The sequence below is a fragment of the Misgurnus anguillicaudatus genome, chromosome 13 (assembly GCF_027580225.2).
Source record: "Misgurnus anguillicaudatus chromosome 13, ASM2758022v2, whole genome shotgun sequence".
NCBI classification, from domain to species: Eukaryota; Metazoa; Chordata; class Actinopteri; order Cypriniformes; family Cobitidae; genus Misgurnus; species Misgurnus anguillicaudatus.
In genome coordinates, this window is record NC_073349.2 from 25,977,501 (window position 1) to 25,995,521 (window position 18,021).

At 37.5% G+C, this 18,021-nt stretch overlaps 1 protein-coding gene across 2 annotated transcripts in view; it reads left to right on the forward strand.

The window, feature by feature from the left end:
- rarga (retinoic acid receptor gamma a) overlaps positions 1-18,021 on the forward strand; it is a 68,688-nt gene that overhangs the window by 23,477 nt on the left and 27,190 nt on the right. The gene's annotated exons all lie outside the window — the stretch shown is intronic.

An 18,021-nucleotide genomic window follows, 5' to 3' on the forward strand; every position in this document is an offset into this window, starting at 1 on the left:
AGATAGATGAGCATAGAGATAGATAGATAGATAGATAGATAGATAGATAGATAGATAGATAGATAGATAGATAGATAGATAGATAGATAGATAGATAGATAGATAGATAGATAGATAGATAGATAGATAGATAGATAGATAGATAGGCCAACAGAGCTACAGACAGACAGACAGACAGACAGAGAGACAGCAGGCAGGCAGATAGTTAGACAGGTGGGCAGACAGAGAAAGTGAGAGAAGGAGAGATAGATAGATGAATGGATGGATGGACAGAAAGATAGACAGAATGACCAATAGACAGTTCCTTGGATATATAGGTGCTTAGGTTGATATTTAGGTGGATGAATACATGTATACATGCATACTGCATCTAATTGTAAGAATTGCGTTCATAGTGCATCATACTGTAGTTTTACTGTAGTTCTGTAGATTTGTAAAGGCAGTTTGTAAACAGCGCTTTCCCTCTTACTCAAAGTACTTCTGCTGTTTCGCGGTGAGTGTGTGGAGCAGCTGCGCGTGCGGGGCGCTCTGTGCAAGCCAAGGCTTCATGTGGATCTCTTCCGTGCCGGCGTCCAGAAGCCGTTATCAGTTGATCCCTGTCATTATCGGAGCTCTTCAAACAAACAGTTGAAAGCCTATTACCAGTACTTACCATGAGATAGCATCTCGACTGAGCCCTCAAACACTCCTGAAACCTTTTACCAATCAGAGGAGAAGGCCGTCGAGCTCCGAGCAGCCAAACGGGATGTTTTAAAAGGCTCTTCGGTCATTTCCTTTAACCAGACTGAAACCGTGCGGCTCTGATCTAATAGGCCTGCTATGGCTTTGCACAGCATAACCCTCTCCTCTCTCTTTCTCTCTTTTCTCCTGCAGCACATATCAATGATATTAGTTCCCCTTTGGCATGCGAGCATAAGCCTTTATTGTTGTGACTGGGGCAAAGCTGGTATTGTATGAAAAAGAACAGAGTGCTTGTTTGAGCTTGTCCTCCAGAAAGAAACAAACATTTTGTCGTTCACTGCCCCCACAGGAATGAATCGGTATAGTCGCACACAAACACAAATAGAAATGTATGCACAGCCCAGCAACATAAGACCCCATATGCCGTCATGTTGTGCATTCGTGCACGTTTTTATAATTTGGTGACACATCAAAGCTCTGGAAGATATTAAAATACTACATTTAGTGGTTAATCTTGTAGAAGAAACGATTCTTTAAAAGATATTGGTGACATAAAGTTTTACATTTTATCAAAATGTTTTTTACAGAAAAACTTTACTTCCTCCACAAATGACGCATTTTTGTGCAAGAATTGCGAATAAGATTGAAAAAAAGCGAGCATATGTCTGGAACATTTCTCTGCGTCCTCAAAGATTTCATCGTCTTTCATCTCCACCTCTGCTTTTCTGCCTGGTTCCTCTTCAGTTTCTCACTCTTCACCTTCAGGAGTAACTCACCCAGTTCTGGTGGATGAGTCAGTTATCAGAAGCTCTTAAAATTCTTACTGTGTCTTAGCCAGTCTGTTGTTTTTGTTGTTCGATTGTTTACACAGAGAGGTTCAGCAGGAAGCAGATGAATTTGGCTGTGATAGGTGATGGTATTTTATCAGATATCACTGTCATCTAGGCTAGTGTCTCTAAAACCGGTTTTGCTTTATGACCCAGAGTTCATTAGGTTTGTATTATTTGCATAGCTTTTGTATGTAGTTTCCAAGAATTCGTGTCATGCGAGTTGGAGACTAATTTGGCAGTAGAAATAATTTAGAAGTGACATCACAATTCAGTAGAAGTGACAGGAATTTGCACAATACTATATTTGTTGACATGAAATGAGGAAATGCTTTCTCCCTCTTTTTGTAGTTTTTGCGGTAACACTTCACAGTAAGGTGGTTTTTGTTATCATTAGTAAATGCATTAGCTAACATGAACTAACAGTGAGCAATATGATTTTTTTAAAATCTTAGTTATATCATGATTTTTTTTAAATCTTAGTTATATCATGAAAATCAGACTTTTTCCATGTTTAAGTGCTATAATTGAGTCCCAAGTGCTTCTATCAACCTAGAAAATGTGAAAAAGATCAACCCAGTAACTTAGTTTTGGTAAACCATTCTCTGCAAGCATATGAAAAAAATAGGTAATTGAAATTTGGTTCCCCTTGTGATGTCAGCAGGGGATAATACCGCCCCTTAATCTGCACTATCCAACCACGACACTGCCATTTAGAGGCTGTTTACACTTGGCATTAACATGCGTTTTCATCGATCGGATCACAAGTGGACGACGCTAATGCCAGGTGTAAACGGTGTTCAAAACGTTTTGAGTTCGTCCACTTTCGACCACTTTCAACCACATCCAGAGGTAGTCGAAACCACTTTCGATCGGATCGCTTTTGTAGTTGCGGAACGCACATGTGGTTGAATGTGTTCGAACAGCCACACGCGACCGCCTTCTATCCGCCCATTTATCTAATCTGAGGTACTAAACACAAGTTTTACGTCTTTTCTGACTTCTGGCGTGAACAGACTGTGAACAGTGCTATTTTTAGCCTTTCATTGATAAAACTAAAACGTTTGATCTCCGTAGTTTCGTTTTGAAAGCGTGTAAAGGTGGGCGATCCTATTTTATCAATTGCGCTGAAAATTCAGAGAAAGCTCTTACATATACACATACAAAACTTGCTAAACAAGCAGCGGACTCCGACATAGTATTAGTTCGCGTCCATGTAAACTCATTATTACTCCCGCTCGCGTTTGAATGACAGCAGAGAGACTCGTCCACCGTCTCACAGCTCACCACCCCCTCACAGTATTCAGGACAGAAGTGGTCGAATGTGGACAAAAGAGACGGATTTAAATACCAGGCGTAAACGTAATGTGTCTCTCTCGTCCACTGGTGATCCGATCGATGAAAACACATCTTAATACCAAGTGGAAACAGCCCTTTAGTGCAGAGATCAGCTCATTTGCATTATAGGACACACCCAAAACGGCAAATTTTTGATCGCACCTACAAAGTGGCAATTTTAACATGTCGTCGCTGCCCGATGAAACTCGCGTATGTCCAAAACAGTTACTTTTCAGGAAGTGAAAAAAACACCGTATTTCAAAAGCAGTTGAATGTAGCGTTTTCATACTTGGTACAGCATCTTTACATGTAACCATATTCTTGCCAGTGTAATGATATAATCCACATTTGACCAAAATTGAGTTTAAATGGACAAACGTGCATATTTTACAGTAACGGTGGTTGATACGCGTTCTTCCGATCATTAATTCGAATGGCCAAGTCGCGTTTCATATTGACAGATGAATACGCTCAGTTTATTAAATAGCCTACGTCTTAGTTAAATACGCTTAGTTTATTTAATATTAATTATACATTTATTAAATGTCTCTTGCAAACTATGAAGGGACAATGAATCAATACACTGATATGGTAATGCTAGACAGATACTTTGTTTGCACAGTCCTACCGTAATTTTGTCACTCCTAAACGTACGTCTGGCGTCGGGGGGAAACATTTACCTCGATGAAGGAAAGTCAGGCTATGTTTATTTGGCTATCCAGTGCTGAGCTTCGATGAAACTTCACGAGACCGGGGAGATGCTTCCACAGGGCGGGAGATACGCAGCGTGATTGACAGCTTTGACACCAAATGGATATAAGTGAAAATCAGATGACATGTTTTTACAACTTTTCATTGGCCATTTAGATATGTGAAGCGTACTGTATACGGAAATGAACCTGGACATTCAATCTGTCGAAAAATCTCAAAACAGCGACGATATTATAATAATAAGAAATTATCTGTGTGGAATTTTGAGTTAAAACTTCACGTAAATACTCTGGGGACACCAAAGATTTATTTTTTACATCTTCAAAAAGTTTTGGTTTAAAAAATGTATTTGTAAATGCTAAACTTTACTCAAATTGAAATGAATAAATGCTGTATTGTTTGTGGTTAGTTCATGTTAACTAGTGCATTAACAGTTATTGTAAACAAACAATTTGCGATTATATAATCGGTTACATTTAGCAATTTATAGAACTGAGGATTTTTCCACGACAAACGCTTTATGTACGCTTTCTATCCTAGATGATTTGTCTGGTATTATTTTCTAGTGTGCCGTCTGTAATCGCATATCCAACCCGAGCCTTTAGTCCATTGTGTAAAAGGGAATTCATAAAGTCTTTGTTAATATTTTGGCTACAGCTGACTCCCACATTTGTCTGTTTTTTGGAGAGCTGGCGTAACCGCGGTCCGATAGGGAGACAGTCAGAAGTGGAATTCTCCCGTTGCCAAGTCATTAAGAGCTCAGTTCGGGAATTTTGCAAATTGTTCACAAATGGAATCTCGGCTCTACCGCCTCAATCCCTGAAATCCGGTGGATTACTTTCCTCCCCTGTAACCCTTCTATTTTCCTCCTCTTCTGTGTGGATTTCCTTTCTTGATCCCACCATTCCATAGAGACGAGGTGAGAGACAAGAGGAGTAAAGGAGGAAGAGGCTGTGAGTGCGAGAGTGGGTTGATATTGAAAGGTTGAATGTACTGTCATTTTAACACCATGACATATGAAGATAAAGAGCCAGCGTTGAGAGGGGGCGGAGCTTCACCGACAGGACCGGGCACGTGCAGTATGAAGATTCTACCATGGCGACCGGAGTGGGAGGGGCTTCTTAATAGAAATGGGGAGGGAACTTGTTCAAAGGGGCGTGGCTTCATACTGAGAAACTTTGCCAGTCAAGATCACAAAACATGTGTGCTCCAGTTTTGAATAACTTGTGTCAAAAGTCATGAGAATACTAAGAAAGCAAGAACATGGCATGCCAAATGAGGGAAGGAGACAGAGAGAGAGAGAGAGAGAGAGAGAAAGAAAACAGTCACAGATAGAGTGCAGGCTGGTTTGACAGATGGCCAAGTTTGATAAAATTGTCAAAAGTTTCATTTGTGTGCACAAGGAGGACTGGAACAGCTCGTCTTCTTTCTATGTTCACCTCTTCGGCCGTCGTCTAGTGACACTTCCAGACTCTCGAGGAGATGTATTGTGTGTACGAATAAGATGACAGGATAAGGGCTCAGTCACACCAAAAGCGTTTATGGCAGTTGCAGGCGCCTTTTTTGAATGATATTCTATGGGCAGGGCGCGTTTGCGCGCTGTTTATGCGCGCCGAGCGCCTTGCGGTTTTCTGCCGCCTGCCGCGCACGCGTTTTTGAAGGAGCGCTGAGAGCGGAGGAGCGCCTGACGTCATTCGCGTCTTCCATTGTCCAATCGAATGAGGGGAGAGGCGGGCCTTACGTTGTGGCGAGGGAAGTTTACAGTTGCTTTGAAGAACCGGACTCCACTCGCTCACTCTCTCCTGCGTGTTTGTGCTCCTCTTATCCTCAAACAAGGTCAGAGCAAGCGCCCTCTTTTTTAAGTTTCTGCTAATATGACAGTTAACAGCAAAAGAGCGCTCACGCGTCAATATTTGATTGACAAGACAGCTTACTCGGTGGTTGCTTAGCAATATGAAAAGCCGCGCTGCACTGCTCTTTTTTAAAAAAGGCAGTGCGTCGCGCCTTGCGTTTGCAAGCGTTTAAAGCGCTTTTGGTGTGACTGAGCCCTTAGATTACATGTCTTTTCAGAGCAGAACATGTGTATGATTTCGCTGGAGGTGGACGCTCTGATGAATGTACGAGCGAACGTGGACGTTTAGGATGGGGGTTTAAAGCGGGTGTTAATGGCCACGATCGGTCATTTGAGCCCCGCACTCGGGGAACTCTGGAATGTGTCAATGTGTTGAAACATGTATAATTCAGCACAGGATATTTTGTTGAGATCAAGTGTTGCACAGCAGTGTTTTTTTTTTTTTTTTTGGTCTTGCTGACCCCCCACTGCCTGATCAGCGAGCCTGAATAATTAGCGATATAAGTATTATTAATGATGCAATTATTAATTTATTTTTAATTAAAAATAAATGTCTAGACAAGGTACTTGACTGTTCAGAATACTTGATTCTGATTGGTCAAATGCCTAACTGTCACTGTCCCACAGGTGGGACGTTTGGCATTACATATTTAAAACAATAATTACATAGTCTAAACCTACACCAATCTTGACAAACTATATGCTGTTTGAAAGCTCTAAGAATGTAGTTTTAATATATCAACACCATTTTGAAAAATAAATTATGTAGTAAGAGTCATTTTCTAAAATGTGTTAATAAATATTTATTTGTAAATATCCTATTAACCTGAAATAACCTCGACAAACTATATATTGTCGGAAAGCTCAGGGAATGTAGTTTTAATATTTCAAGGCCATTTGATGATAGAATTTGTATAGTGACAGTTATTTGTTAAATGTCACTCACCCCATAGGAATACATATGAATGATTATGTATTTATAACACTAATACCCAATAATCTTGAAATAATCTTGACAAACTATATATTGTTGGAAAGCTCTAGGAATCTACTTTTCATATTTCAAGGTCATTTGATGATGGAAATTTAGTAGTGACAGTCATTTCGTTAATTGTCACTGACCCCATAGGAGTCCATATGAATTCGTATATATTCATAATTCTAATATTCTTCAAAATGAATATATGAATCTTCAAAAATCTTGACAACCTATATATTGTTGGAAAGCTCTAAGAATGTAGTTTTCATATTTCAAAACCTTTTTGCATTAAAAACAATGCAGAGACAGTAATTTATTAACTTGTGACAAGATAATGCAACTAACAGTTGACACCTACTGTAGTGGCCTTGGTTGGTAAAACCACTAAAAGTGTGACAGAAACTAAATTTTTTGTTATTTTCACTTTAAAATTTGGTTCAGAACTAGTTAAGACTTGTGTCTTTATTGTTGTGGTGTTTTGAGAGTAAAACATTTAAATTTTTATATACATTTGATTAGAGAGTATATACTTTATTGCATTATTTTTATAATTTCAAATAAATTTAAACGGGTATAACTATTTTGTCATTTAATATCCACAACTTCAAACACTTCAGTGTAAAACTATAAATTGTCCTCTTTAAAAAGAGGCCAAGATTTTGCTTCTAGACCAAAGAATCCTTTTTACCCCTTTTTTTACTCATTTACTCACTCTCAAGTTGTTTCAAACTCACATTATTTTCTTTGTTCTGATGAACACAAAGGAAGATATTTTAAGAAACGTTTGTAACCACAACGTTCGTGGACCCCATTTACTTCCATAGTATTATTTTTTCCTACTGAATGGGGTCCACGAACGGTTTGGTTACAAACATTCCTCAAAATATCTTCCTTTGTGTTCATCAGAACAAAGAAATGTATGCGAGTTTGTAACAACATGAGAGTGAGTAAATGATGACAGAAGTTTCATTTTTGGGTGAACCATCCCTTTAATGAATAAATTAACCCTTTTTGAGTTATACAATACCCCATCACTCAGCATCAGGGGTCCTGATCACCCTGTCTGGGCGTATTTTGCATGACAAAAGTCATATATTTAGTAGATAACGGGGTGGTTTCCCAAACAGGGTTTAGGTTAATCCAGGACTAGGCCTTATTAATATTAGGTAATTTAAGAAGTTTTCACAAACATACCTTACAAAAAACACTACAGGTGTGCATCTTAAGATAAAACAATGTCAATGAAATATGTTAAAATTAAACAGGGCAAGGTGTTTTTAAATGAAAGCAGCTCAAACATGCATTTTAGTCTGGGACTAGGATAAATCCTGTCCGGGAAACTGCCCCATAGGGGCGGTTTACTGGACAGGGATTAGACTAGTCCTAGACTAAAATGAATTTAAGAGCAGTCCAAACTGAAAACAACTTGCACTGACATATCTTAAAATACATGAGTGCTTTTTGTTTTGCCGCAAGTAATGTTTAGTAAGGCATGTTTGTTAAAGGAACACATCCACATTTTTGGAATTTAGCTTATTCACCATATCCCCCAGAGTTAGATAAGTCCATACATACCTTAGGGCGGTCACAATGATTAAATAATCGTCTCATCGCTATTGTTTGACATCATCGCAAGGATTTCAGATCACCGCAATAATTGCACATCTCTTTAAAAAACACAAGGGGGAGCTGCAGCGCCTGTATAAACGAGAATGTATCAGGTGGCGCTCCTTAACAGACATGTGGTCCAGTACTAATATATCAAAAGTAGGATTGGCTACCATTTAAGGCCTGTTCTGGTATAGTCAGTTTAGTTTTATTGCAATTTTATTTTTAGTTATTTTTCAGACACTTTATTGTGTTTATTTCTTATGAAGAATTTTCAGGTTTTGAAAGAAATTTTCATTAAACAATTACTTTTAAGTATGTGTATTAGTATTTACTGCCAGGTGAACAAAAGATTTCATTTTTTTCAAATTTAAAATTAAAAGTATATATATTTAAAATATTTTGGGGGAAAAATTCATAAACAAAAATGTATGAGAATTAAATGTCAAAGCAATAAAACAGACAATTAATCGTCAAAATTTATTAGGCAATAAACCATCAGCCAAATTTCATAATCGTGACAGCCCTAACATACCTTTCTCGTCTCTGTGCATGCTGTAACTCTGTCTGACACGGCCCCCGCTAGCTTAGCTTAGCACAAAGACTGGAAGTGAATGGTTTTAGCTAGCATACTGCTCCCAATAAGTGACAAAATGGCTGTGTCTCATAGGACCTTGTTATGTGTACACGGTGTGACTATACAAATCACAACACATAAATAGGAAAATGTTCGCAATATTTTGTCACAGTATTGGGAGCAGTTTGCTAGCTGGAGCCATTCACTTCCAGTCTTTCTGCTAAGCTAAGCTAGCGGGGGCTGTGTCAGGCAGAGTTACAGCATGCACGGAGATGAGAAAGGTATGTATGGACTTATCTAACTCTGGGGGACACGGTGAATAAGCTAAATTCCCAAAATACGGGCGTGTTCCTTTAAAACTAGTTATATTTCATAATTAAACTAAGGTCTAGTCCTGGCTTAAGCTAATCTCTGTTAAACCACCCCATAGTACATAACCTTGATATCTTCAATATAGAGTAAGATTGAAATTGATGTGAAATCAAACTTTGATGCTCTTAATCTCATAAACAGATTTTTTATTTGTAAAATCTTTCTTTTTTTAACTCTTAAGTGATTTCTGTTTTAGTGGTTTATCAAAAGTTAATTCTGGATTCTGCTTAAGTACCCCAGGGATATGTGAACCCCATGTCTGGAAATCGCTAGTGATTGTGTGTGTCGAAGGTGTGTGTTACATGGTATGTGTGTTTGTGTCGATGTCTGAGTGTTTCCTGATGGAGCTGCATAGACTAGTTTTGGTAATCTGAGCCGTGTGTGTGCAGACAGAGCTGAAATGAAGTGGTGTTCTGTGTCTCTGTCATCACTGGCAATCTGTCTACACACACACAGAAAAGCATGACCCTCTTGCTTACACTCAACATATGCACAAACATCCTGTGCTATATAACACCATACACATATAAAACCCTAGAAGAGTAGATGGTGTATGCACAAGAAATCATATAAACAATAAAACAAGTTTTATTGCTCAGAGGTTGCTCCTTCATTGGTCAGGATACATAATGGAGTTCTCGATTATGTTTAATTCAAGTATCGACTTTTTAAAGTTATTTTTTTTGGCCATTTTTTGCCTTTATTTAAACAGTGATAGCGGAGAGGACAGGAAAGTACAGGGAGAAGAGAGGGGTATGGGACTGGCAAATGACCACGAGTCAGGAATCAAACTCTGGTAGCCGAAAGTGCGAAAGCACCACATGTCGGAGCGCTGCCCAATACACCATCAGCTCCGACTAGTATTGACTTTTTAAACTTTGTCTAAGATTTGCCCTCAGTTATGTTTCTTAAAAGTTTCAAGTAGATGCTATTCCTCAAGATATATAAAAATAAAAATATACACTACGGGGATAATTGGCTTTGGCAACACTTAAAGGGATAGTTCACCCAAAAATGAAATTTCTGTCATCGTTTGCTCACTCTCATGTTGTTGCAAACCTGTATAAATATCTTTGATCTGATAAACACCAAGGAAGATATTTCGAGAAATGTTTGTAACCATTCGTGGACCCCATTTACTTCCATTCTATAATTTTTTTCTAAGAAATGTGTGCGGGTTTGTGGCGACATGATAGTGAGTAAATGATGACAGAAATTTCATTTTTGGGCGAACTATCTCTTTAACAATAAGGTTGTATTTGGTAATATTAGTTCATGCATTAGTTACCATGAACTATGAACAATACTTCAACAGCATTTATTAATCTTAGTTCATGTTAATTTTTAGCATTTATTAATCAATTTTAATAATCATTAGTTAATGCACAATAAAATAACATGAACAATTGTATCGACATGAACTAACATCAACAAAGTTTAAAGGGATAGTTCACCCAAAAAATTTTCACCCTTACGTTTTTCCAAATAAATTTCTTTGTTCTTCTATAAAAAAAGGAAGATATTTTGAACAGTGTTTGTAAACCAAACAGTTTTGAAGCACCATTGACTTTCATACTATTTTTCAGACTATGGAAGTCAATAGTGCCCCAAAACTGTTTGTTTACAAACATTGCTCAAAATATCTTCCTTTGTGTTTTAGCAGAAAAATAAATTCAAACAGGTTTGGAACAACTTGAGGGTGACAGAATTTTCATTTTTGGATGAGCTATCCCATTAATAAAAGATGAATAACTAACTATTGTTCATTGTTAGTTCAGATTTGCTAATGCAATTAATAATGATTGATTAAGTGAATGTGAATTAGATAACATCATTTGGAGTTGCAATAAAATTTATTTTTATTTTTATTGCAACTCCAAATAAAAGTTTGGATTGCTATCTCTTGATATGTAACAATACTTTGGTCTATTTTCATTCCATTTAATCACAGTGCTGTATAAAAGAAACAACTGAGATATTTGATATGTGATTTTGCTCTTTTGTAGGACCACACACAGGCAAAAACAGTGCCGAGAGTCCTGTTAAATGTCTTTTAATGCATAATGTCTGATATCTACAATCAGCATCTGTGAGTCACGCAGCAGTTAAACTTAACATCGCTGCCTGAGATCGACTCCTCTTGTGCGGCTCGTCTGGTCTGGAAAGTAAAGATGACATAGAGCCAGCTAAGTGAGATGGATTTCCAGCAGTTCTGGGTCTGTTTGTCATCTGAGTTTTGTCACATGAGAGGAAGGAGGGATTTGAGAGAGTGAAGTCTTAAAGAGTCAGGCCTTTAAGGCAAGCGAAAACAAAACTGTCTTTAAAGATGTTGCTCCGTGGTGGTTTAAAAAGTGCAGCAGGGTTGAACGAGTGTAACTTTGAAAACAGAAGGAAAAGGAGGGAGTTAGGCAGAGGTGGTGGAGAGTGATGGAGAATAGCTTGAGCTCCAGAGAGAGAGAGAGAGAGAAATAAAGGGAGGGAGAACAGGATAAGTTGGGGGAAAGTTAGTGGCCCAGTGGGGATTTCTTCTGGAGTTCAACCTTCTTGGCTGGGGAAGGGGAGGGGGGAGGAACTTGGGTCAGCACTATGAAGTTGGATTAAATGTCCAAGTCAACTCTTTTTTTTCCGACTGCACAGAACAGTTTCAAACAAAAGATTTTCAGCAGGAGAGAAGAGTTTTGTAAAGTCGTTTTTGTGTCGAAATGAGAGTTTTTTGGGGCTTTACCACATTTATGATTAATCTGTTACAAGATGATTTTTGTTCAAAATGAAAATGAATACAAGCAAAAGTTTACGCAATTTATTTGAACAATAATACCAGCAATACCACAATAATGCATTTTGGGAATAAACCAGAGAAGTAATTATCAGCCCAGTCTCACAGAGCTTTGTTATATAGTCATGTAATTTATTAATTATTTTTTCGTGATATTATCACGAATTTCTGCATTTTTCCGGGATTGTATAACGAATTCCTGTTTTCGTGTAATTATCACGTATTGGTAACTTAACTGTTTTGTCCTATTTTCTTACAATTGTTGCTTTGGTTTAGGGTTAGATTTACATAAAATGACATCCCTACCAAAACCCTAAAAATAAATCAGAAAAAAACAATATATAAAGTGACAATCTAATGCAAGCAACAAATCTAACCCTAAACGAAGCGACAATGGTTTAAAAATAGGAAAAAGCAGTTGAGTAGCCAATACGTGATAATCACACGAAACAGGAATTCGTTATACAATCACGAAAAACACGGAAATTCGTGATATCACGAAAAAAGAATCAAAAAATGACGTGACTATATCAGGAAACCTCGTGAGACTAGGTAGCAGCTATAGTTGCTAAAGTTGCATAATCTAATTGTGAGATTTAGATTGTCAAAGTAGTCATAACAATAAAAATGACACAAATATGCGATTTGTGATTATTGCGGTAAATTACAGATTAAATAATAATCCTTCGATATATAGAGTAGTTAAACTTTTATTTATAACATGAAAAATACTACAATTAATGATCTTATTGACACTACGCTTTGTTATTCTGTGCAAAAATATCTGAACTTTGCTTGCCAAAACATTGACTTTGACCATCTCTGTGTTCACTTTAGGCACAGAAACACATTGTGATTCTTATATCATTAGTTTCAGGAACCTCATTAGAAAGTGAAAACAGACCATAATATTAAATTGCATGAGTGACACTCGGGTCCAGTGCAGGGAAAGGCAATGCATAAATATTGCGAATTTAGCCGGTTTGTATTTCAATATTTTTCATGTTATGTTCGAAATTCCATAAACAGCATTTTTGTTTTGTAGCTCAACTTCTGACAAGATAATCACCTTGTTTTAAATTTTAAAGCTGCTATGTGTCAAAAAACAAAGTTTATGGATGCCGAATTCCAAGTCTAAATATGACACGCAACACCTGAAGCGCATATTCAGCGAGCAACCCGATACAAGGATTTTAAATGTTTTTCTGCTTTTTGGACATGTACAACATATAAGTAAACCTGTTTAACAAGACTTTTAGAATGTGTCATATATTACTGAAAACAGGAGAAAATCAGCTTTCACGTGTTATATGATCTATAGAGAGGCAAGTTATGGTTCAATTGTGATACAGCGTTAAATGCAAGCTTGTTTTAAAATTGGAAATCTTCAAAAAATTTATTTTCTGAGAACGAAATTCATTAAGGGCCAAATTTTGTAAAAGCTTATTTTTTTATGGTTTTAAAACCACAACTTTGTCATAAAAATAACGACTGTCGGTATTTACTAAAGATGCGCAGTGGATTATTTTTGCGAATGACTTTATTGCATATGCATTTCTAGGAGTTACCCTTTCAGACGCAAAATTTTTGGGAGGAGATTATTTAAATGATTCACGCAATGCGATATATTAATGTTTGCGCGTGTTATGACTGGTATTTGCGCCCTTATTTAACGCAGAAATAAAGCATGTCTTAAAGTACTTTACGCTTAAAATGGCTGCATTTATTGCTAAAAACATAGTGGCATCACAGACAGCAGAGAATGTGTGATACAATGCAGAGGATTGTTTTAACTTGTAACAGTTAATTTGGAATGCCAGAGGAGTAAATTATTCAAAAACATTGTTTGCCAAACCATGTTTTTTTTTATTTGCTGAAGTAAATAAAATAGGAGTCACTAGGAGAAGTCACACAATACGAGACGTTTCCAAACTTCTTATAAATTTGAATTTTTTGTCCTCCAGTTATTTTCAGTGTACTATGGCTTCGTCAGCTGGGATTTCAGACTTCAAATTTTCCATTGCAATGGCTTTGGTCAAGATCAGCTCTGCTTATTTGCGACCCTGAACTAATTTACGCTGCGCTTAGTAGATTGTGTTGGTCATTATGGAAAATGACTGTTGCGCCTGTGTTATTTAATTTGCACTTTTTTAGTAAATAACCCGCAGATATTACCACTCCCGTCAGCGTTTTTTTGGAATTGCGCTCTCATGCTAATTTCCCCCGTTTAGTAAATCTAGGCCTAAATCTTTGAAATGGCCTTACTTAGTCAGTATTAAAGATATCAAGGTGATATTTTTGCCAAATGATCTCTACTTTATATAGAATGTTTTTATGCAGTGGCGCCTCGTGATTGCTCATCCAAGGGGCGCAAATTCAAAATTTGTTTTCGAAGTGTGTTGCTCGTGTTTTCAAAATAAGTGTTTGGAGTGTCATGTGAACCATGTTCATCACGTCTTTTGTCAAAATAAGTGCCTGCTGCACACACGTCAAAACTGTTTATGATAAAAGAGACGCTCAGGTTCACAAAATACACGCAAGACACTCCCTTAACAGTAAACTCTGATTACGCGTGAGATTATGCGAGTATCTGGCAAACGCGAGCGTCTCTTTTATCATAAACCCTTTAAACGCGTCTGCAGCAGGCTCTTATTTTGACAAGACACGTGATGCACATTAGCTAACATGAAATAACAATGAGCAATAAAGTCATTATTTATTAGTCTTTGTTAATGTTAGTTAATGGGATAGTTCACCAAAAAATGGAAATTCTGTGCTAATTTACCCGCAAATTGTTACAGACATATATACATTTCTGTTCTGCTTAACAGAAAAAATTAAGGAATTTATTTTAATTTTTATTTTATTTATTTTTTTCAAATTTTAAGGAATGTTTTTGTCGCACCATTGACTTCCATAGTATTAACCTTTCTTACTATGGAAGTCAATGGTGCTCTTGTTTCCTGGTTTATTACAGATATCTTCTTTCGTGTTCAGCAGAATAAATAAATTTAAACAAGTTTGTAACAGCTTGAGGGTGAGTTAATTGGGTGAACTATCCAAAATACAATGGTTTGTGTTAGTTTATTGTACATTAACTAATCTAAACAGTTAAGAACTTTTAATTTGTATTAGTAAATGCTGAAATGAATACGAGGTAAGAATAATAAATGTATAATAATAAATGTGTAAAAGTGCATAATAAAAGTGCAACCAAAAACGTATAAAATCAAAATAATTTAAACATCATTCGTCAACTTATGTTGTATAATGGAATAGTCAAACTTTTTAAACTTTTAACACTGACTTTTTGAAACTTTGAAATTGAACATTGAACTACAAGCTCAACCTCTAACAGCTTTTGTTAAAGATAGATTTTATTTGACTTCACTGCTTTCTTCGTCAACCATTATACTTTGATCAGTTCTTTTGTTTGTTCTTTTGTTACTTTTTCTTTTATGACGCAACAATTACATGCTGTACCTCAGCATCACAATTGATGTACTTTACTGTCCACTCAAACAAAAGGGCCATTAAAAAGCTTTATCTCCCCCGCTCATTCTCTCTCTCTCTTTCTCTCCCTCTCTTTCTCTCTCTCTCTCTTTTCTTTCTCACTCTTCCTCTCTGACTTTGAGGGTCACCTAAGGAAAATAAATGAGAACCATAACAAAGTCAAGAGCCACAAGATCAATAAACAGCTTAATGAATGCCATTCTCAGCGCAAGCCCCGACGTGCTCGGAGAACTGCGCTTTGTTTCTTTTCGCAAGTGTGAAAAAGGAAAGGGGAAAATAAAAAGCAGAATGCGGCGAGCGAGCGGGAGATTGAGAATGTGTTTGTAAGGGAGGGCAGTGTGTGTTTATAGAGAACCCAACCAGCAGCGCAGATTGACAGGAAATGGTGTCTTTTCTTAGGCGACTGGGCCGTACCACTAGCAGCAAGTTGACGGGGGTGAGGGGGATGAGGGAGGGGGGCTGCTGAAGATGGATGAGGCAAGGCACCTCTGTTGCTCCTAGCATTGTGTTCAGCTGTTTGCTTGACTTGAACCCTGGTATGGCTCCATCCACTCCCCAGCTGTTCACTCATTGAAAGCCATTGGCACTGAAACTGGCAGAGCTATTTATTTCCTAGTGTTTCATTCCCAGGTCGTGTAGTGGCTGATTGCTTGTGTGTGGTGGATGTATATGTAGTAGATTTATTGGGGGTTGGGGGCGTAATTTAGGGCAGGGGTGGACGTAGGCAAGAGGGTTGACTGGCATGAATATGTTGAATTAGCTGGTAATCTACTACTAATGGTGTGTTTACTTTTAGGCATGCATTTATCCAAAGTTACTTACAGTGCATTAAAGATATGCTTTTTTATTATTAGTGCAATACTATTTTTTAAAAAGGACATTTTTATTTTGATAACAATGAAAAGGAAATGATTTCCCTGTACTTCTCTTTTCTGCATTTACTTTAATGCAATGCAAAATTGTGAAAAGTGCTATAGCAATGAATTGAATATAAAGGTGCAGTGTGTAATTTTTAGAAGGATCTCTTGACATAAATGCAAAATATTATACAAAACTATATGATCAGGGGTGTATAAAGACCTTTCATAATGACCCGTTATGTTTTTATTACCTTAGAACGAGATGTGTTTATCAACATACACCGAGGGTCCCCTTACATAGAAGTCGCCATTTTGTGGCGCCATGTTTTTACAGAATCCCCTAACGGACAAACTTTTTTTACTAAATTGTCTCCGACGATGACGTGTTTGTCCGGTGGCGGCTGACGTAGCTTCTCTATGCGTTTCAAAAGCAAGGGGTGAGCTAACACAGTCTCACCCCATGTCGTCAATATTTGACGACACTTGACCATTCGTCAATATGTGACGCGGAGGGTATACCTTTCGCGTAATTTTTTGACGAACTGGGGACTTCAATACTATTACGTCCGTTGCATTCTCTTCTCCTATTTTCTTACCATTTTCGCGTCGGTTTAGGGTTAGATTATGCAAAATTAAACAGTGTATGCGAAATTAAACAGTGTACGCGAAATTAAACAGTGTACGCGAAATTAAACAGTTGTCACCTGGCGTTGGGGTTAGAGTTAGGTTTGGGTAGGGATGTCATTATGTAAATCTAACCCTAAACCGACGCGAAAATGGTAAGAAAATAGGAGAAGACAATGCAACGGACGTAATAGTATTGAAGTCCCCAGTTCGTCAAAAAATGACGCGAAAGGTATACCCTCCGCGTCACATATTGACGAATGGTCAAGTGTCGTCAAATATTGACGACATGGGGTGAGACTGGGTTGGGTGGGCAGTGGACTGAGCCGTTGATTGCAATACGCAACCTCACCACTAGATGCTGCAAAAATGTACACACTGCACCTTTAACTGAGCTGGACCAAAATCAGTCGAAGCAAATTGAAATGAATAAAACATAATTGAAGTGAGGCTGTAAGGTTTGCAACTACAGTAAATTTAGGAATTTGTTCCTGTAGCTCACTTTGCATTGCAGTGCAGTGAAACAAAAGACACTTTCGAAAGTCGTCAGCCAAATGCATAAATGTATATGTAAATGTCTTAAAGGGATAGTTCACCCAAAAAAAATATTCTGTCATCATTTACTCACTTTCATGTTGTTACAAACCTGTATAAATGTCTTTGTTCTGAAGAACACAAAGAAAGATATTTCAAGGAATGTTTGTAACCAAGAGCCCCATTTATTTCCATAGTAGGAAAAAGGAATACTATGGAAGTGAATGGGGCTCAACATAAATGATTTGTTTACAAACATTCCTCAAAGTATATTCCTTCGTGTTCATCAGAACAAAGACATTTATACAAGTTTGTAACAACATGAGAGTGATAAAATTATTACATAATTTTCATTTTTGGGTGAACTATCCCTTTAACGGTCAGTATCATGTTCATGCCCAAATCTGTGCACAACTCGCTGCAGAATACCACTGAATTCTTATCAGTCCTGTGTTTGTTTATTTAATATTTCGGCTAATTCAATTCCGCTGTCAGCTGTGCTAAGAGTTCAATGCTCTCATTAACACGAATTAGCCCAGATTTCCCCGAAAATCAGTGCACAAAAATGCCGATAGATTCCTCCCAGGCCTGGTCACGTGTAATTCATGTTTTCCAGCGTTTTTTTGTCCAACATTTCGGTCAGCAGGACATCAGCTTTAATAAACACAACAGTACAGCGCATTAAACAAACTGTACGTCTATCCCTCACAGACTGGCGTTCATTCATGTCAAGTTAAATAATGCATCTACTCTCGCTAAGGTCCACGGG